Source organism: Lepidothrix coronata, unplaced genomic scaffold (assembly GCF_001604755.1).
Source record: "Lepidothrix coronata isolate B3197 unplaced genomic scaffold, Lepidothrix_coronata-1.0 Scaffold226, whole genome shotgun sequence".
Taxonomy (NCBI): domain Eukaryota; kingdom Metazoa; phylum Chordata; class Aves; order Passeriformes; family Pipridae; genus Lepidothrix; species Lepidothrix coronata.
The window spans coordinates 171,855-193,951 of NW_016690406.1; the positions used below are offsets into that span (position 1 = coordinate 171,855).

At 38.6% G+C, this 22,097-nt stretch overlaps 1 protein-coding gene across 11 annotated transcripts in view; it reads left to right on the plus strand.

Annotated features, from left to right (window-relative positions):
- Positions 1-22,097, plus strand: part of ZBTB20 (zinc finger and BTB domain containing 20) — a 468,555-nt gene that overhangs the window by 170,502 nt on the left and 275,956 nt on the right. The gene's annotated exons all lie outside the window — the stretch shown is intronic.

Consider the following 22,097-nt stretch of genomic DNA (forward strand, 5'->3'; position numbering starts at 1 on the left):
AGATCCTATTGCAAGTGTTATTGGTGTCTTTGGTCTTCTATAAAATCTAGTGTTTCCTGCAGGCCATGCCCAAGTGACAGAGATCACGCTGATCTGAGCTGCTGCTGTGCCCTCTTTCTGCAGATAGGCTAGTCTGGTGTCAGAGGCTGGGCCACAAATGGTCTTTGGCTTGCCTTCAGAAAATGTAGGGCTAGCCTTGGTGCTTGTACTCTATGAATAATAATAATAAAAGAAATCCTAGAGTCTGATTACAACAAATAAATTCCATAACACCCTCTGCACTATATCTGTTGTTGTGCCAAAGAGCATAACATAAAATGACTGAGAACAACAGCAATTCAAAACAGCAGCACACAATAGTGTAATTGGACCCTAAGCACATAAAAACAACAGTTTAAAAGGAAGAAAAAAAGGCAAAAATGGGACCATGGAGTGGTATCAGGGACAGTGTCATGAAACTGTGGTAAGATACATGAGCCTAGTAGAAAGAAAAAGAGGGGGTGGGGGGTGAGTTACTTATGAATCAGTACAACTGTGCTTTGTTCTGCATGAGTGTTTTAATAGAGCAAGTGTAATATAAGGATCAGGTGGGCTCGTGGGAATGGAACAAAAGGTTTTGTAAAATTAAAGCAAAATAATTATAGCTCTAGGTGTAGAGTGAGCACACTCCAGCAGTTGATAGCAAGAAGCTGCTCAGAACGGAGAAGGGAGGAGGGAGAAAGATGCAGTTGAAAAGGTTTTTTGGTTTGCTTTTTTTAATACGTGCATACACACACACACGTACATATATACATGTGCATATATAACACAAAAAGATTCATCTATGTACGTTAACAACAACTTTAAATCAGTGACAGTTGTACGCAACTTTAGAAGTGACTAATATACCTCCACCAAAAAATGCATTAAAATGAAAATTTAAGAAATGATCTCAAATGAATTAATTAACAACAATAAAAATCACAGCAAAACATTGCCTTTCTGAAGGAATGAAGGACTAAAGCCTAAAACAGAGACTGTCCTATCACATGGGATTCAAAGATATTCTGCCATAAAAGCCCGGTGATGAATATATGCAGAGTGCTCAGTATACTAATAAAGCAAACTCAAAGTTCCAGAAGTAAATGTCATCATAGGGGGGTCACAAGAAAGCTGTCAGCAATGTATTGTGTTACATCTCCCATATTAGGGCAAAGCATTCTGCTGTGCTCTCTTGCAGAAAAAGCTGTTTCCTACCTGAATTTGAGAGTAGTTTTACAAGCAAGATGAGAGCTTGGTTGATCACAAGGTGGCCTCCCTGTATCTAGTTGTGTGCTTTCTCTTTCCTTTACCATCTGCATATATATGTACCAACTGTATGCAGATTCTGTGCAAAAGTAGAAAACAAAAGAGAAACCTGAAAGCAGAGTCACGACCCACACTTCCTAAGTTGCTGATTGTCCTAAAAATGTAATTAAAGAGGAGATGTCCAGGATCCAGGAATGGAGGAAAAACTGTACTCAGGTGTGCATTCTTCTCCTTAGACATTAGCTCTGTTAGGTTCAAAATGTTCAGATTATGCTCCTATTTTGGGCGGTGACCTCCCAACAAATAAATTATTTTTATTTGTAGATATATTGAAAGAGAAAGAGCTACTGAATTTTAATACCAGCCTCATTAACTCCCCATGGCACCTGTGGGTTAGGATGGGTTTCCTTCCGCTTATATACTGCTGTATGGAATGTAATAAGGAATATGAGCAGCTACCAGTGATAAAATGAACATAAAGTGAGAAACTGGTTTTGTTACATGACTCAAATTACTTCCCTTCTGTGGTGGATGGTTCCTGATGGGCAAGACGATTGCACCTCATTGTGGCTCATGACAGAGCTTGTGGAAAGGAGATTCAGCGTAGTCCACAAAGCTATACTTGCAGGCACAGCTACTACAGATGGCTGGCGTGCAAGATAAGGCCTTGACAAGGGAGGGGGACAATTAGCCTTCCTCCCACCACATTTCCCCTTATTCTGTAGTCAGATTTCCCTTATTCAGAGTTTGTTCAGGGTAATTGTTCACAGACAATATATTTTTGTGCTCACGGTGCAATCAGAGGCTGTTCTCACTTGAAGCAGAGCACATCTCTTAGGTAGTGCTTTCTGCCAGAATGTGGAGGCTGAGATCAGAGTGAAGCTTTATGAGCTCCATTTGGTGCTTTTTACTTCCGTCTTGTTTCTCTCTCTGCAGGGGATGTGAAACTAGATTTGTCCTGTTTCCACAGCAGGGTTTTGGTTTATTTTGTTTTTCCAAAGCATTTCATTCGGTGGCGCAAATCCAGAGGAGAGTGTGTTGCAGAGATGGATTTGAATGTTAGACAGAAAGAGTTGTGTTTAATAAACTCTTTGTTGTAAATTATAGAAACTTGAGAGCAGGAGGCCCCTGTTTAATACAAACATTCTGTGGCTAAATTATCGCTTTAAGTATTTGCCCTGTAACTTAAAGAGCAATAAGACAAGGTAACTTTGGTAAAATGGCTGCTTGTGGGGTCTGAAGCTCAAGCCTGAAATTCTTCAGTTCTGGGTACTCTTCTCAAACTCTTTCTGCCTTCCATCTGCCTTTGTCTTTCACCTTAGAGGTGGCTACCAAATAGAACTGAGTGAAATACAGGACTAGTTAAAATAAAATTCATAATCCAAAACCAACAAAAAGCACCATCAAACCATTCCCCCAGAAATAAAATAAAAAAAACCCCCAAACCCAAAGTTTTATAGGCTTTTAGGAAAAAAAAAAAAAGAAAGAAGATACTTTAGTAATATGCAGTACTTGAAGATGATAGCCCAACATGCAAACAGTTGGACGTGTAACTCCCATTATATATGCTACTACTGCTTATCTCCTCTGCTCCCCTGCTTTTGAAAACTCCTGTATCACAGCACAAACTACCTATCTGTGTTGATCTCATTTTGAAATGATTTGTCAACATGAGCCTATTATAAAATTAAAGGTCGGTAAAAGGCCGGGCATTCTTTGGGGTAAGCGCTGCATACTAGAAAGGGAGAGGTCAAGAATGGCTCATCACATCCCAACTCTTCAGATGTGCCTCATGAGCTGTGCATATTCCTTCTTAGGAGCAGAGACGCTGTAAAGCTTCAGAGTCAAGCCCTCATTCACAGCAAGACACAATATGCCAGTATCTGTCACATTCCAAGTCCTTGAAACACTATTGAAGTCAGAGAATTCAAAGTCCCAGATTCTTTGCTTCTTTTGAGATCAACTCATTTTCTTCTTTGCCATTCTAGTAAATTCGACGTACATACATGTACATGCATGCTTGTGTAGACATACTGACATCTTTCCAAAGCTTGAAATTAAAAAAAAAGGGAACAAAAGCATGAGGTTTTCCCCTTGTCCTGTCACTTTCTGACAAAAAAAAACAAAAAGAACTTCATAAGTTGTTTATATTCCAGCTTTATTTTCTTTCATTTACTCTTTCCCAGGAGCAAAGTCTAAAGGATTAAGACAAGAGCAGCCCTGTGTTATATTTGTATATTATTATATATATAATATACACTATTTGGATACTAAACCTGTTCTAAATTGTGCTAAAAAAAAAGGTAATATTTCCACTTTTGCTCAGAAAAAACTGATGCAGTGCTGCTCACATTTCCCTGCTTTTCCTCCATCTATTTTGGAATTCAATAAGCAGTAGTATACAGGCATCAGTAAAGACTGCTGTCCCTCCCTTTGCTCCTTTGTCTGATTATTCTTTTCCTAAGTCTGTAGGAGAATGGATCCAGTCTAACTGGAGAATTTGCACCCTGATTTTCTCATAAGGCAGATAAGTTTTTTAGATAACAGTAGGGACAATTTCTGGTCTTATTGAAGTTGTTGGCAGTTCTCCAGATGATTTGTTATGAGATTTGGCCTTGAGAAAGAGGATCAGTCACACTCATCTCCTTTTTATTCTAAACTAGAATGACCCATATCACTGCCCAGTGATTGCTGCCTAGGATACTAGCAGTGAATTTTTGGAAAATGATCAAAAGTTCAAATATATGCAAGAATGCATGAAACCCACTGTCTGAGAGACCAGAGAGAATGCAGTTGGCCACAGCAAAATACGTTGTTTAAATAGAACTAAATAAAAAAACTGGAAGCTTGTTATGAAAGATCATCTATATCCATTTTATTATTTTTTTTATATAACATCACTTTAGGATGAGGCCTGGAATGGTCCTCTCAAGCCTAAACTTATGGATATATTTCTCTGCTTTTTCTAAAATCTTTTGATTGCAGAGCACTATAAATGGTGCAAAACAAAGTCTCTTTTCCAAGTTCCCTACAGTGAACAACTTAGGAGCATTTAGTTTTAGTTTGTATTAGGACTTCATGTCCTCAGAGAACAGATTCTGCTCCTTTGATCTCTGAATATAAAAATCACTGTTTCCCAGCAGTTACAGATCGCTGGGGCCCAAGAAAAGTACTGGGGAGATGCTGAATGAGGACCTCGCAGCTCCAGTCCATTTCCAGCATTACTGCTGGCTTCTTGTGTATTTGTAAAAAACTATTAGTGGTCTCCAGTAATCCCCATTTCTGAAATTAATTTCAGACTACTTATGTAGCTTAACAACATGCATTAAGGAAGGGAAAAATAATTTTTAAGAAATAGTCATACTCTCTAACCTTATCATAATTTCTTTCATGTTTTTATGTGTGCAGGTAGTCTGCAAAGTAAATTCACAGACATATGATTTTGTATGGCTTTATCTCCTATTCAGTGGCCCTTCCTATGGGAAACAAGTTGATCAAAACTAATATTCAAATCCAACAGTTTTCTTTGTCTTTTAGAGGGAAGGAGATGTAGGGGGTCAAAAAATATAATATTTCATTACAACACAGTTCTGTCTGTAGCGGAAAGCATTTCACTAACATGAGTACAGTTGCTATCTGGAGTTTTCCCTTTCAAAATTTCTTGTAGGAGGTGAATTTTCCACTTGGTTTGACTTTGCTGTCAAAAAAGTCAAGCTGATTTTTTTTTCTTTCCTTTGATTAAGGGAATAAAACGTTAACAGTAATTAAGCCAAGGAGAGTTTTAAGTTTCATCGATTTGGGGGGTTGTTTTTTTTTTCCTTAATTCCTAACCTGGTAAACAAACTGCTTGTATCCATCTTTGCAGAGATAACTTAAAACCCGTGTGCGGAAAGTATGGTGTCAAAACACCATTTCTCACTTCAGAGACAAAACCACTTTGATGACCTTCAAACCTCGTGTCTTAAACTTGCAAGTAAAAATCATATTTTTCATTATTTTTGTTACCTCAAGGTTACTTCAGGGCTAAGGTTACCTGTGAAGATCAAACAAGAGGGTTTTTTCTGTCTTACACATCCTCACTTATGCCCAGATTTTGCCCTCTGTGAAAATGCTAAACCGCAGACATTGTGGCCTTGAAGCTGGAGGGAGGATTGCTTGGTGTTATTAAGGCTCTGATCAGCAGACCAGACCAAGATCCGGCTTCTCCTGTCTAGCTCAGTAACCTTGGAAAAGTCAATAATATATTTGTGCCTACATTCCCCAGCTGTAAAAGGAAGGGGATGCTATTTCCCTGCTGCAGAGGTGCTTTAAAGATAAACCTGCTCTCTGAAACTGATGGTGAGTACTGGAAAATGTGCATGTGGGTCAGGTTCCCAGTCCGCACCACGGTGGCGTTTTTTCTGACAGCACATGGTCCTGAAGATCCCCCCGAACATTATCTGTGCTTCAAGGCAATCGCAGCAGTCTTTGCTCCTTCCTGAGCAGACCTTGGCAGCAGCTGCTTTGGGAAATCTCCACATCTCCCTCCCTGTTGCATGGGGCTGTTGACACAGAGGAAACTTCTTGTGTGCTCCTCTCATCCTTGCAGGATGCAATGAGTGAGCTTGCCCAGCCTAGCTCATTAATTTGGAGGGTTTGATAGCCTTTGCAGGATCAAAGTGGTTGTTTTAGAGCAGATAAATGTAGTGCTGCTTCTGTGATTTATTATCTGCAAATGTTCGTGTTCCTGATACGTTTCTTTTTAAATGTTTTGCTGAAGCCTTGTTCACATAGGCTGATCGTACGTGCCCCAGATACAAACAGGAAGACAAAGTTTCCAGTTCCATCTGCTGCAGTCTAGAACAATTTTATCCACCATTCGCTGGGGGAAAGCAATTCTGATTTAAATGGCACATAAGCTGTGCATTATTAGTCTGATAGGATAAAGTATTACAGTTTTTTCCTGGTGGGTTTTTATATCTGAGCTGGAAATAACTGCACTGCATGAACACTAAGTGGGGAAGTATAAAACAAAAAAAACACCTGAGAAATAGCAGAGGCTGGAACTGTACATCAGTGATGTCTGCTTAGCATCTGGACTGCTTGTTAAATATCTTTTGAACAATTCTTCCACCAAAATACCTGACCAGCTCTTCTCCAGCAACTTTCAGCAGAGGTAGGCAGGAAATGTTATAAAAAAACCAGCAAAACAAATGCAATTCCCTTGGAGCCACCACTGTTTGGAAATGAACAGTTAACAAATGCAACCTTTTCACTGATGCCCTAAATTCCTTTGTCACTTAGTAACAGCCTGTACAAAGTACGCCTCCACGCCTGACCTAAGTTATATCATATTGCCAAGTTGTAGAATAATCTATTGTTGAATGTGTACAGAAAATTAATTATAAGATCAATTATATTATAATGAGAACTCATATTTTTTCACTAAATAAATGGTGAGGTTTATTTAGGAAAAATATCAGTGTAGAGATCAAAATAAAAAATAAGTTCACGTGATATGCTTGGATTGAGAGACATGTCACTGTGTACCTCCTTAGCTTCCTAACACTGCTAAAGGGAAATAGTGATAGCCTTTATCTCCCCACTCAGCTGCAGTGGACCTTGGTACCTGCCAGGAGACAGTTTTCCAATGAAAAGCTTTCTATAGCAAGCTGTTTCTTACTGATCATCTTGTCAGTTGTCCTTAAGGCATCACTGCCTTAGGTCAGGTTTGGGGCACGGTCACACCTTTATAATCTGTGGGATTTTAGTAGAAGTAGCTCGGGTTTGTATCAGTGTTACTGTCCAGAAGCTTGTCTGTTGATTTCAGTAGGAATTTACCTGGAAAAAGATGTATCATTAAGCAGCTGCATTTTAACTGTTCTGAACCAGTTGAGTCCTTTACATTACCAGGTTAGCATACATAAACGTGGGCTTAATTTGCTTTTCTCTTTTCCTCAAAATTAATGATTTCTGTAAGTATATTGTTTGGAGTCTACTTTCTTCATTTCGAAGTAGCTAAAGATGCCCAGCAGTAGTTGTAGTACACATTATGTAGATAAAGCAGAGGGTTAATTCAGTGCAGAGATGGGATAGAGATGTTCGTACTGGGAGCTTTGTGGCACAGAAAATAAGCACCAAGTTGTTTTGAGAGGAATTTTTCGTTAGAAAAAGCACTGCAGCATGCCTGTCCAGCTTCGGGTAGTAAAAATACCTTCGGAAGTGAAAGCAAGTAGGTGCTGCAAGCGAGGGAGAAAACAAACCTGAGGTTAAAACGTTAGAGTGACCATGTAGCCGCTTTCCTGTCAGCTGGATTTGGAAGGGATTCCTACCAAAACATGCATGTTAAGGCACGGGCCGTGTTTCAGCCCTGCTGCTGAAGCATCGTGCCACGTGAGTGCTCGCTCCCCGGGCTGCGCAGCGAGGAGGGACCGCTGCACTTGACTGTCATCCCTCGGGGGACGAATGTGAAGGAAGGAAGCAGATCACAGGGTATGAAGTCTGAGAAGTGACAGCGTTTTGCACTGGAGGCAGCTGTGTGAGGTTACCTGAGGACAATGTCTGGCTCTACTAGCTGATTGCTTAGAGCATTATTAAAAAAAAAAAATCCAGTTAATGGGGGCACCTCCTAAACAAACCAGATATTCCTTTCACCATGCAGTCCCTGTTGAGAAGAGTATAATTTTACATTAACTACACTGGATAAGTAAGAATTTGTTATGTTCTGACTTTATCCAGGAAATTCCCTTTTAACCCAATTGTCCCTATTAAGTGTGTCAGCTCTTCTTTCAAAAGCTCTGCTGCGCAAAGGCAAATTAGTATATTAATGTGAAAGCACGTAATTTTAAGGCAAGAAAAACTGGGAAGCCCTTATCCATTTTTTCAGAAAGAATTATTTATTACAAAATATTGCAACAAACTCTGCTTGCTTACAGTTATTTATAAAAATTAAATTTATTTTTGTTCTTGTTTTTTATGTTTCACTTTTAAGCCTTAAAACCAGAATTATCCTTGTCAGTTTCATTTTCTTTAATGTACTGTAATTTTGTTTAAAGTTGATTTAAAGTTTCATTTTCAGGTTCTCATCTAAATATTGAAAATCTGACCTGAAAGTATCTCCTAAGACTGATCTACTCTTCACTGCCCTCTTCTTAAATTATACATAACAATAACTCAACAATAGTCAGGTTTCATTCTGAAACGCTTTGTTTATGTCAGTTTAAGTCAAAGCCTAAGGGAGAACAGTTAATCTTATGAACAATTAGTGTGTAGCTCTGTTTAAGTAAAGTTCGGTATGTGTTTCCCTCACAAATAAGCATTGAAGAGCAGGTCCACTGCTGTCTTCTTGAAACGTGCTAGCTCTCTTGGCTGCTTCAAAGCATACAGGATGGGCTCTACCTGGACACTAGGAAGTTCTCCTGTTTTGAAGGCACTTGTACAGCTAGGTGTATCAGCCACCAGATGTATTATTTGTGCACAGTTTTTAGAGCTTTCAGAGGAAAATCAGCTTTAGGGAAGAAGGGAGCAATGCATTCGAAGAGGGTTTTTCACCTTTCTCATGCTGTTTGTTTCCCCATCCTATTTTGATTTTGGAGAATGCTGTCTTGGGTGGAGGAGATGGTCAGTGCGCTATAAAAATTCATGGATCCTGCTGTTCTGTTGCTGTTTGACTGAGGGGTGGGGAGAGACAAGTTAAATAATTTCTAACATGAATTCACAATCAATTTGGACATATGGCACTGTAGGATATATGTGTGCAATAATCCTAAAGATGACTGAGTGGTTTAAGCATATTTCTAAATTGTCTGCTTTTTAGCAGTAGATATATAGGATATATGTAACAGAAATGCATTTTATTAGGGGTGTTTGATGCCTCTGATACAGTTTGTGCTCTGAATGTGGGATTTTGAAATGCTTATTTGTACGTGATGAATTATTATCACATTTTATCATACTGTGGTTTGAATTTGTGGGAATTCCACAGTTTTCTACAACATCACTGCAGTAAAGTGTCTATGATGTGATGTTATTCTTCAATTTGGGGCCCAAAAGTTGTTTTCACTCATGTAAGAAGTAGCCAGACCCAAATTGATTTTGACAGATGATGCATTTCTATCCTAAAATGGATTTAAAGGGATTCTGGATCATACTGTTCAATCCCAGGTGTGTCTTCTTTTTTTTTCTTCTGCTCCCAATAATAGTGTTCCTGTTTTGTATTTCAGAACCTAGATTTTCATTTAGCAATTAATGTGGGTGATTCAAGTCACTCCTTCTGTATTTTATGAATTTTTTCCAAATATAGTATTTCTCTGCCTACTGTTGATTGAGCAGAATGGGACTTGCCTACACGAAATTTCTTAGGAAATACAATTTGCACATCCAGATTTCTAACTACACCCACTCTCTCCATTATTGCAAGGTGTTAATCTAGTTGTATGATGCTGCTTGCACAGATGCATGCATACATACCCTCTTTAAAAATAGGTTGTGTCTAAATCCTTACGAGAGATCTCATATACTGAGTTTTTCTAGGTCTGTGTGCTCACTGAATATTTAACCTCTGTGGTTAATGCAGCAGAGTTTTTGTGAAGACTTTTCCGTGTTTTTAGGAGGTGCCTTTAGTAAGTAGTTTAATCCTAAGTAACAGCTGAGTTCTTTTGCAGCAAATTTTAATTTAAAACTAATTTTAAAATTACACATATCCATTTTAACAGCACTTGAATTTAAGCAGTTCTTTTCCAGAAATCTACCCTGGAGAAAATGTTTTTAATCAGGTTAAAATGGAGGCAAGATAGAGAAAAAAAATGTTTGCTGTGGCGTGACTGCAGCAGTGCTAATGAGCTCTGCTCTAATACATGAAGGAACATATGGCCCCCATCTGAATACAAACTGGACACAAAGCAGTAATTCAGCTGAGATGTCCTGAATATTGTAAACTGGGTGAATGTGGTTGAAGGTGTTTATAAATGGTGGCTGAATCCCACACACTGACTCACTGCCGTCTAATGTCCGGGGCTCAAGGTGCTATTTGTAAGAGTATAGAAAATGACCAGTAGAGGGAATTCTTAATTAATGCTAACAAAATAGCAAACTGAAGTGTTATGTTATGAAGAAAAGACTTCTTGTGCTCATGACGCAGCAAGAGACGGATTATGGAGAGGGCGAGTTAGGAGAAGAAAAATCACAGGACAAGCAAATTGAGTATTTACTGGCAAATAATTGCGCTCTTAAGCTGTGGCTCTCTTCCTAAATTCTTGGCATTCCTGAGCACTAGAACCATTTTCAAAAAATGCATCGTTACAGAGTAGATGTAAAAAAAACTCTCAAAGGCTGATGGTACAGACTTGTGCAGGTAAGAATGTGTGTATTACTGCATATATTTCTTCTAAAGCTTTAGATTGTCCATCATTTACAGGACTGATGCTTTTTTCTGTTTCTGATAGTACTGTTGTTTTGGTTTCATAGCTAAATTTTGTCTAAAAGTTGGGGAAGTGAAGATAGTTTTTTAAGCAGTCTGCAGTGTGTGCTTTTATGTCAGCACAGATGTATCGATGTACAAGAAAACAAAACAAGGGCTTGGAGAAAGTGTACGGCCCGGTTTTATTTAGTTTAAATGGGTTCTGGCTTTTATGGAGGTGCCTCTTGTTAAAAAACTACACATCAACTAAATGTGGGGCAGGAGCATGTGCTTGCATTGCTATGCTGATTTCACTGGAGGAATGCTTGTGAGATGCTGCAGGGAAAGAACTTTTTCTAAGCAACTCTTACGGACTACCTGCATCCCTAGGGCTTCCCTAGGTGTGGCTCCCCAGAGAAATGAGACCTTTGGGAACCCACTCCGTTTGCTCCTGTATACAGTTTGCCTACCTGTCTCCTACTCCTTTCCTTCCCAAATCTGAGCACTTTTAGCCAAGTTTGATGGGTGAAGGTCTCCAAGATATCTGAACTTCCACATTTTTTTTTTTTGAAGTAGACAGCAAAGGGGAAAAGCTCTTTTAACGGCCTTGCTGTGGGAGAGGCTGCTTTGCCTCTCCGACAGAAACCATAAGAAAGGAGGCTCATTTGACTCTCCATGAGCAGGCTCAAATTGACAGACGATTTTATTTTTGTTTATTCCGCACGTGAACTTCATTTTCTAATACTAAAAAAGTCTATTAGGGCATGGAGATGTATAGGTGGTTACAAATACTCTATCTTAAAATATAACTCTTATTCATGTCTTAATTATCCTATAACAAAACAATAACATTGCCATTTTTTATCAAACCTACAAAATGTCGTCCTTCATTTCTTCTCCCTGTTTCATCATGTGCATTAAAAGTAATGGCTAAAACAATTTCAAGTCTCACAAGTAAATAAACATAGCACATGTTCCTGAATAACAAACATGTTGCTTTGATTTTACGGGGATTTTTTTTGGTTGTATTGACTGTGTTCAGGAGGGGTATCCAAGCTGAACACCTGATCGATGGGCATATATGCATTGCAGATGCACCTCTAGAAAGCCACACAGTAAACATTACAGAACCTAGTATCAGATCCTTCAGGAAAAAAATGGGTAAAGAGTAATGGCGGTTTAACTTTTCACACAGGGGTAGTTTCTCATTAATAGGTATCAAATTGAAGTTGGCTTATGTCTTTAAACATGGGTAGTTTTCAGTCCTCGGGGTTTATTGTACCCTGATTGTGGATATTCTGTTTATTCAGTATTATGCTAACTATTTCTGTAATTATATTTATTATTATAAAGGGCCTTATTATTGTTATTATTATGGCAATAATTATTCCTTTTTAAACTCATAAAATCTTGGTCCATCTGATGTCTTGGGTACAGAGTACTGTAAGTTTATTATATAGTACGTGGATGAAAAATAATAATCCTTTTATTGGTTTTAGTATTCTGCCTTTTAGTTTTAATGACAGTCCCATCTTTTCTTGAGAGGTCAGATTTATTTTTTGCTCTATGCAGTTACATTTATATCACTTCCACTGTGTTCAGTCTTTTTCATTTTCTCTGTCAGTTTGAAGCTTTCTAAACTTTTCGCATGAAAACATCTTGAGTCTTTTTTTTTTTTAATTTCTGAACCCTTTTTGTTTTTTCTCTATCCTATTTGAAAACAGGGTGATCAGCGTTGACTGCAAAATCTATGTGATGGCATAACAGCAACTTACACAACTACTTATAACTACTTACAGTAGTTTCAGAAGTATTTCCTTTGGACCTCCACCATTGTTCACTGTGAGGCACTGAACAACCCCTCCAAATCTCTCCATTTCCTTTCCTGAGTTGGGTTATGTGAACTTACTGTGCGCTGAGAGATGGAGGCAGTGCAAATTATTTCTTTATTTCTGTTAATGGGAAAAACTAGCTACAGAATCCTAAGGAAAGAAGGGGCTTTTTGGAAGTCAAAAGAGATATCTGTGGAGTAGTATCCTTGTACCTTGTGTGCAGCAAACTGGAAGGATTCCATAAGATGGGGATGGCTGACATAGAAAGGAAGTACAGCTTGTTCTGTGGCTTCTAGACCATCTGCAAGTGACTTGCAAGAGATGAGAGGGTGCCAAACAAAAGCACAATTGTGATATAATGGAAGTATGAATCAGTCATTGGTCTACTCTTACTGGAAAAAACAGGCAAAACCCGGGACTGTTCCTTGGGTGGTACTACGATACTTCATTCCTTTGAAAGATGTGTTTTTCAAGCACTAATTCAAGACCAGCAGTCATGTTAAAATGTCTGAAAAAAACCCGTTTTTCAGTTTAGATTGTCAAATCTTATCTTTTTATTTCTGCAGATATATGGAAGCATGTTATAGAAATATATAATATGCAGTCCCTGGCTCCCAGTAGAGCATACTGAGTTGACTTTTGCTGGAAGCAAGTGAGTTTTATACCCATTCCTTTCCTCTCAGTTCACCCCCTCCGCCCTCTTTTTGCCTCCTCTTCTTGCCACTCCCTGCCTTCCACCAGAAATTTTCTTCCTTTTTCTTAGTAAAAATTCTACCTGGCATGGTATATTTTTCTACTGTAAATGATCACTTCCAGCATTAAGGTGATAAAACATACTTTATGCCTTCTTGGTTGCTCAAGAGATAACAAATAGATTTTGAAAAGCAGATGGTTGACTAGAGAGCCCTAAGGTATTGCAGTGCTAACAGGTGCAGCTCCCTCTTCAGATTCTGCAATGCGAAGAAATTCTGTTTCCAAGATGAGAAAAAAACCTAGGAGAAATAGTAAAAAGATGGACTTTAAGAGTGCAAATACATATATTTTTTAATCATGTTTATGATAGGTGATACAGGGACAGTGTTTTCATGCTGGAAGTAGACATCTATTGCCAAGAACAAGGCAAGCTTCATGGCTAAAGCAGAGTGTTGGAAGGTAAAGACTTGCACTAAATTCCATTGTGGCCATTGATGAGCTGAGTGATTTGCAAAACTCTTTTCATGTCTGTTTCCTACAAAAAAGCAGGACAGTAGCAGAGGAATAACTAATGTCTTCTACAGATCATTGTGAACCCTGCTTGGGAAAAACTAAGGAAAGAAAAGTGTATTACTTTTGAAATGCTAGATACTGAGGCAACTCAATGCATGTTTCTGTAATATAGAGAGTAAATTATTGAATACCTCAAGCAAAACAACACATGTAGGTCATTAACAAAGAAAGAAAAATCATATCATCAACATTACCTCTGTCTAGTCACATCTGTCCTATCTTACACATTTAATATGGAGTAGACAAAGTATCTATCCAGTCTTCCAGTGGTTAAGGAGCTATGTCTGCACTTCTTCAGTTCTTTATGTTTTGATTAGGCTTGACTTCTGTGAGCTGTTGATACCTTCAGATATAATTTATACTGGGTTTTATTCACACTACCATAAATCCCAATTCAGAATGAAAATGATTGGAGAATATCAATGCTTCATTATTAATAACATCATTAGGCCTTAATTTTGTGATCTTAAGCTAGAGCTGTCCAGCTGAAAAACCCTAGTGTGTGCTTACTGAATCAGGGCTGGGAGCATTTCATTGTCATAGGTGCTCTTAAGCAGATTCAGTTTTGGGATAACAGAGGACTATGAAGTGGTGCAACCTTTCTCTAGCGGTCTGAAGAGTTGTCGTTGCAGAAGCAAGTAATTTATACAAGTCAACAAAATCAGTTTTTTGCATTGCTGGAAGTAGAAAATATAGAGACACTAATTTCTAGCCTTCTAATTTGAACACTGAAGAGTAGGGCAAAATAAAGGTAAAGGAAACCAAGAGGCTAACTAATCAGAATTTTAGCTAGTAGTGCAAAATGAGGAAAGAGCAGATAATGCTTGGGGATTTAATGCTCTTACTGCCCAAGCATTATATATTAAAATCTTCAAAATGTAGATTTCAAGGAAAGTGTTTTGGTGTGTTTAGTCGTATTAGAAAACAGATTCGTAACCATAGTCACGTTTTAAAATTAACGAATACAGGAATAAGAAAGTAATATAGATCAATAATCTTATGGAAAAGTTTCTCTGGGAGTTATGGAATCTGGTGCATCATATCTCAATTTTTCCGTAAAAACATTTTTCCATTAGTCATCAGGTTGATGCAAAGTTTATACAAATTGGAAAAACAAGTCATAAGGCTATAAAACATTTCGAAAAGTTAAAATGAAAAGATAAATAGGATGGAAAACTTTCTGAGAACTTGGAAGAAAAGAAGGTAATGGGGAAATTTTTTTCTGCTTTTGTTTAAAAGATAGGATCTTGATGGAGAGTTAAGCAGGAAGAATACTGTAGCCAACTATGAATATGTGGTACTGTTGGAGGAAAGATTGTTCTCCTGTTCCTGTTTTCAGGCAAATTGCCCTAGATGTCCTGGTCCTTTGGTTCCACGTAATTATCAGCTGAGTTGAAGGAGCTCTCCCTATAGCTGTGAGTAGTAATGAGGCTTTAGCATTTCTTTGTACATATCTACTAGGATGTGACCTCTCTCACTAGAAGATTCACCTTTTCATTATAAAGGTGTTACTTATTTTCTGCATATTTAAGGCATCACTCAGGTTAGTGTACAATCCCTTCACTGTGAAGCTGTAGAAAATGCAAGCCAACTGAAGTTGCAGAGAGCTTCTTTAGCCTTGGGATGTGAAAGGTGGTCAGTGATGGAGGTTTCAGAGCTACTTGGGCAGGAGATTTGAAGGAGAGCAAAAGAATGGATTCATTTAGAATTGTACTTAGCATATTGTATAAATGATGCAAGAAAAGCAGAGAAATACCACAAACATCTCCACACAGGGAGATGTCAGAGACAGAATGAGAGCTGCCATTCAAAACTGTGATGACATTTGAAATATAAATAGTTGTAAGGCAGCGATGGTGTCCTTTTATGAAGACATTTGTTCTTTCCATGATGATTTTCCCCCTCACACTAGTTCACCTACTCGCCTGTGACACAGAATTGATGTTACGTGATGAAATTCCAAGAGGAGTGGAAATCAGACAAAATGGATGTTTCTACAAAGGGCAGATTACCCTGTCCTCCTAGAAATAAAGGAAGTAATGGTGTGAGTCAGTCCTCAGAAAATGATGTTTGAAGTGAGATTGATAAAAAGTGCTGTGGCACAGAAGCTCTAAGTGTTGTGAAGAGGTGATACTGTGTGGCAGATTAACCTGGGATTTATGTGCTGGCAGGAGGACAGGTGCTGGGGTAGGAAGGCTTTTTATGATAAAGCAGAGTAGCTCAAAGCAGCACTGGTTTTATGTGTGTAAATGATAGACAGTGGTGAATCAAAGTACAGCAGAATCCTAAACCAAGGGATGGTGATTGGGCAAATTATAGGGGGATTTATGCTCTCTGCAGCTATAGCTCCGATGATTTGGCTGTGCTTTTTCTTTTTCTCACACTTTGCCCATTTTGTATTATGTATCATGCCTATAATTGTTTTCTCTGTTGTTTCTCTCCTGACATGTTTAATCCCACAACACAGTCTAGTCTTGATGTTTTCCTTCTCCTTCAAAGAGTCCCAAGGGAGAAGCAAGGAAGGTAGATGTATTTGACTTTGGAAAATGAGTTGATGCCAGTTGCAAAGGAAATAAAATATATCACAGGGGTCTGCTGCGGGGCAGGGAGTGAAAATATTGCTTGTTTGTGACAAAGGATTGCCTTGAAGACTGCTTCAGCTTGATCAGTCTGAAACCCATGTCTCACTGTTTCCATTACAAAGGCTTTAATGTTCCTGTTTCTTTTGGAAAAGGACTTCATCTATTTTGAAATAAATCCAAGGCTCCCCAAATGTACTGTTTGCTTTCAGGCCCAGCACATGAGAGCTGTGCATCGGGGTCACATTGCAGAGGAGTTAAGAGAATGTACATTCTTTAGGTCGTGCGCCAGGTTAACTGAGGCGTCCGCACGTGACCAGCCCCATGGTGGCAGAGGAGCCACAGAGTTGGGCTCATGCAGCGTGTGCTACTTCTGCAAGGACTTGGGGTGTGGGGGCATTCAGGCAGCACAGCTGTTCCCCAGTACATGCCCATGGCTCCTCCCCAGCCCTGGGCAGTGGATGCAGTGTCCTTAGCACAAGCTGTCAGGCTGTGCCTGGCACGAGGGACCACAAGATGGGGGAGAAGCTAAAGCACTCCCCTGCACAGGTGGTGCTGTGCTGCAATGAGTGACTGCAGGGCTGGAATTGGATGAGGACATTCAATCTGAACAAGTGAAATCCAATAGATCTTTATTTTGCATGGGGCTCATCTGGTTTGCGTGTAGCAAGGCAGGACTTTAGGACCTGTATTATGCATAAAGGCAGAATAGTGTATATATATGATGCCTTCTTGCTTTCAGATCTGTAACTCCGTGCTAATCATTCTTTCAGTGGATCTCAGACTGGATATGTTCGTTGGAGTTGATCATTACAGAGGCTTAGTACATTAATTCAAGTTCTCAGCAAACAGTGGTTCAATATCCTCTACAAACTCCCAGTGGCTTCCTATCCAGAAGACATAACTTTCTGACATGTTTTTTTTTTTCCCTAATCCTGAGATATCCTTAATCTCTTCCAAGCATCAATCCCCATTTTTCACTTTGCAGCAGAGAACTATTTCAGTGCATACCTGTGGAGCTCATTCCTAACTTATCATTTCATATTAATAGTTTAACCCAGTGTTAAAATACTGCTTCAGTCCTAATATGTAGAAAGAAAGAAAGTAAATTCTCCCTCTGAAAGGGACAATACAATCTTTAGTTAGTGGTGGCCATCTTTGATAATGTATCTCTGGTGAAATGTTTAAAGTTCAAGGTCTCTTTTTATTTTTCTTTTTATTTCTTTAGCTTGTTTCTGTATTTGCATCAACTGCTGATGCTTTTACCTTAGATTTTTTTTGTTTAGAAATCTTACAGGATTTGTTTTTTTTAAATTTCTATTTCTCTAATTCAGCTTTTGAAAGATATTCTAAAAACCCCTCATATAAGATGAGCTCAAGTGAACTGCTGCCAGCAGGTAATTTCTTTGTTCTGTAAGTGGGCTTTGTATTTTACATGTGCTAACCATCGTGTCCTGCAACAACTGCTTATAACAGTCCATCAATCCAGAAAAATACATGTAAAGGTGGCAGGGGTGTTTGTACTGCTAAGTTACTGATATGAGAAGATGCCTTATTTCTAGGAGACCACCCCCCTCCTCCTTTGTTAGCTTAAAAATGTCTGGTTTTAAGCAAGTTTGGCAGAAGGGGAGGGACTGCAAGGAGACCCAATTTCTATAGGTGTTTTTTTAAAAACAGAAATGAGACAGAGGCAGAAATTGCTGTTACTTGTGGGATGACTTGTCTAATTCAGATAACCTCTTGCCTGTCACCATATCCAGAGGTAATTCAACAAAGCAGCATTGTTTTGAGATTAAAGATGAATTGCAGGGAAAAAGACACAAGTTCTGGTCTTCAGATAATACACATGAACTTGACAAACTGATTGTAATGTCTGTGTCTTGAATTCTTTATCTCTGAGAGAAGAATTAAAATACATGTGTGCTTCAGAGGGTACCTGAGATACTTCATCCATTTGGAAATGATTTTTCTCCTTTAGGAGACAGATGCTTTACCTTTTCCACGATAAGTTGTAAATGTTTCAGAAACAATTAATGAAGCTTCCTGATATCCTCTTGGGTGAGGAAATATGATTGCTGTGGGAAAACTGAGGCAAAAATCTGTCATGTGAATATTTTATTTTAATAGTTAATGAACAGGGAAAAAAGAAAGTATTACTGTAAAACACATGAGCAAGATTGCGGAAAACTTTGGCAGAGAAAGGTTCTGAGATAAATTCTGTCTTGATTGGCATCTCTTGAAGGTCAAAGTGTCTACCCAGTGTATAAGGCAGGATTAAATTTGGCTCATGGTGTAAATACAGTCAGGAGACTTACCTCTTAATATACTTAGTTTCAAAATGCACATACTACATAAGGCAGGCTTGTAGAGTAGAAGTAAATACTTTGAAAAGTGACTACATGAAAAGATAAACTTCCTCTGGTTTCACATCAGCAGTAGTACCATTACTTTTTACATGAAAACCACCAGCCTCTTGTGTCAATGGCAAAAGAACTCGAGCAAAATGCACCACATCATCTTGAGGCATTGGTGTTGTGTACAATTAACATTTCCTATTTAAGCATTTGGAAATTGAGACACAGAAATGTAGCAGGCCACACAGCAAATAAAGTGGCTATTGAGGAAGAAAAAACCAGATGCCCTGACCTTTTCCTCTCTGTTTAAATCAGAAGATCCATAGTCCTTGGAAGCACACACATGTCCTTACAGTTCAAGCTGATTTTTGTTCTTTCAGGCTCTGTGTAACCTCAGATGATCCAATTGTTTTGACTCTCTCATCCCAAGATCCAAGTCATAAAATCACTAATCCTAGGTAGTCTCAGTTCTTCAAGGAGAAGCCTCCATATATTTTTTTTTTTTTAATCCCTAGTAGATTTTAGACTGAACACACACGGAGCAATGTTTTGAACTGCACTCACTACATGTTATTGACAGATTATAATGGTATGGATATGTATGTACCAGTATGTATTGAAAAGTTAACTGTAGTATCTGCGGCAATCCCTTTTCCCCATTAGACATCTAAAGCTTTTTATCAGTTCAGTATGTAACTACATCTGTTAGTAAAGCATAATATAAATCAAAAAAAAGGTAAAACCTCAACCCCGAAGAAAAAAAAAAATTTATCGTGAGAAAAGACCAACCATAACCATCAGGCACATACTAACACTAAATGGTCACTTTATATTTCTGTTTGTTTGAGGGGGTTTGCCTTTTCTTTACGATGAACTTCTCAAAAGTCAGCAATTGCTTTATGTGCATGGAAGTCAATGAGTGGTGTACCATGCAGTTTAGATGAAACAGACCAGTACTACCTATTGTAAAAAACTCACTCCTAAATAAAGCCAGGCTCATTTGAAAAAAAAAAAAAAAAAAACAAAACAACAAAAACCCAACCAAACAGAAAACCCCAGCAACAGCTGAATAACTGATACACACATTGGCTTTTTTGTTCCTGTATCAGATAAGGGAAGGCAATGAACAGAAATGGGAATTATTCATAATCAGGGAGAGTTGGTGCTTTCCATCACCCTAGCCTTATTTCAAAATTGCTTGGTTTTTTAATTGTCTCGCAGCCAGCTCATCTGTGCACCCAGAGGATTTTCCTCTGGCCTTTTAAAATCTACAAAGTTGTTGAAAATACTAGACAAGAACCCTCTTCTCTTTCTACTTGCTTATGCCATTTCTAACTGGTAACACAAATAGAAATAAAAGCTCATTGGTTTAGGTTCTTCTAGGAGAAGAAAGTTGATGAGGAGAGCACTAACCTTTTGAGGTCAGAAATCACAGACTAATTCCCCATCAGTGTCACAAGATTTGGACTGCCTGGTTCCTCTCCCTGGATAAGGTCAATGTTCTCCAGGGCAGTGCTCTTCAATTCTCAAGTTGTCTAGATGTTGTATGTGCCTGAACCCTGATTATGCAGTGGGATTAGTTATGATAACTGGGAGTTATCCTGGTTTTACTGTATTTCTGTTCTTCAGAGTGTGATAAATGTCTGTAGTTTCCCCTGGCATTCAAAATCTGAATGGTCCCTTAGTTTGTAGATGAGGGGAAATTCACTTACTGGTGGTGTTCATGATATATATGTGAACTGACCACTTTCATTGTGGCCATGTTGGAGTCTGGATTCTCTAATAACTGTTTCAAAAGCAGACTTAAGATGGAGGAGATCTGGCTACCAACTGGTCTTTACTCATTAGAAATAGGCATTTGTGCTCTTTGTGTCCCTGAGCTGTAAATCAGAAGGAACAATCCTCATTTTGAATGCCATGCTTATTCTCAGCATGATGTGTTTGGTGAAGAAGGCATTGAAAGAAAGCATTAAGGCTAGGATAACATCAAAGAAAATGCTTCAATTTTTATTCTCTCTTCCATGGTGGATTAATTAAAACAGAATGAAACACCAGCAAACTTAAAAACAAAAACAAATGTGCATGTGTAAACTATGGCAGTTTATTCTGAAAATCAAAGTAAAATCTTCCCCCTCCCAAACCATAGTTCTAATGACCTAATGTTTGAACAACCTAATCCTCTACCTTGCTTGCTTTGATGGACGTTCTCAAATTCGCTGGCCAGCCTATACAGTTGCTTTGAGGTCTTTGATGTCCTTTGGCTTGGTTGGCTTTCAGAGCTACAGCAGGTGACTAAGACCTAGTATCTGCTGATATTACATTGTGTTTGGAACAGGATGTCACTATATTGCACTAACCCTCTCAGTAGGCTTAGAAATAAAACACTTCCCCTCTGAGCACCTAACACGTGGTGGTGACTATAGGAAAATGGGAAGTAGGAGCTTTTGAGGACGAAAGGATTTAAGTAGACAACCTCAGTTTATGCCCTCCTTTGAATTAAAAGCTGCATGACACAGTATCCTTTTTATAAAAAAAAAAGAAAGAAAATATCTTTTCTTTTTTCCTATGCCTTTGTGCTTTATTTTATTTTACAATAATTATACCCTGTATGGAAATATCCTGTCCAGCAGGCAAATATTGCTGTGGAATACAATCCTAAGCTCCACCAAACCATTCCCACAGTCCACACGGGGCTGGCTCCTGCATCAGGACACACCAGAATGGTCACAACAGTGAATTTCATTCAACTGGAACTATGAGATGCTTTTACTATTTGACAAAAATAAATCCAGAGAGTAACTAAATGACTTCTCAAGTAACAGTCAAGGTAAAATATGTGTGCGTGAAAGAGGAGTGTAAAAGTCAAATCCTAAGTAGGTAATGTGGAAGCCAGTTGTAACAAACAACTTACTTTTCACGTGTTCAATGAAGAAGTGTTTAATTGTTTTCCCAGCTTTATGAGGCGAGGTGCCTAGTAATGCATTTTTCCCATGCGTTTTGTTGCAAGGGGTTTCTCGTGTGTTATGTGGCAAAGGGGGGCTGCTGGTTGAAGCAGGCATTGTGCTACTGAATTCCTCTTTAATCTTAGGCGAGTTAGTGATTCTGTTTATGTTTTGTGAGCAGAAAAGAGTGGTAAGGTTCCTGCCTTAAACAATTTGAGAGAATTGTTGATATATTAGGGGACAAAGCATGTTGATAGTAGTAATACATTTGTCTGAATAAGTGCACCAGTACTTGGCACATCGTTATTAACACCTTTGTGCACTCCTTTTTTTTCTCAAAGATGATGTGCATGCACACAAATAAACCTACATTTCAACTTTTATTTCAGTGTATGGCTATGGGGAAAAAGGACAGACATCCAGTTGTACAAATCTAAATACATCCTCAATTATTTGTGGCG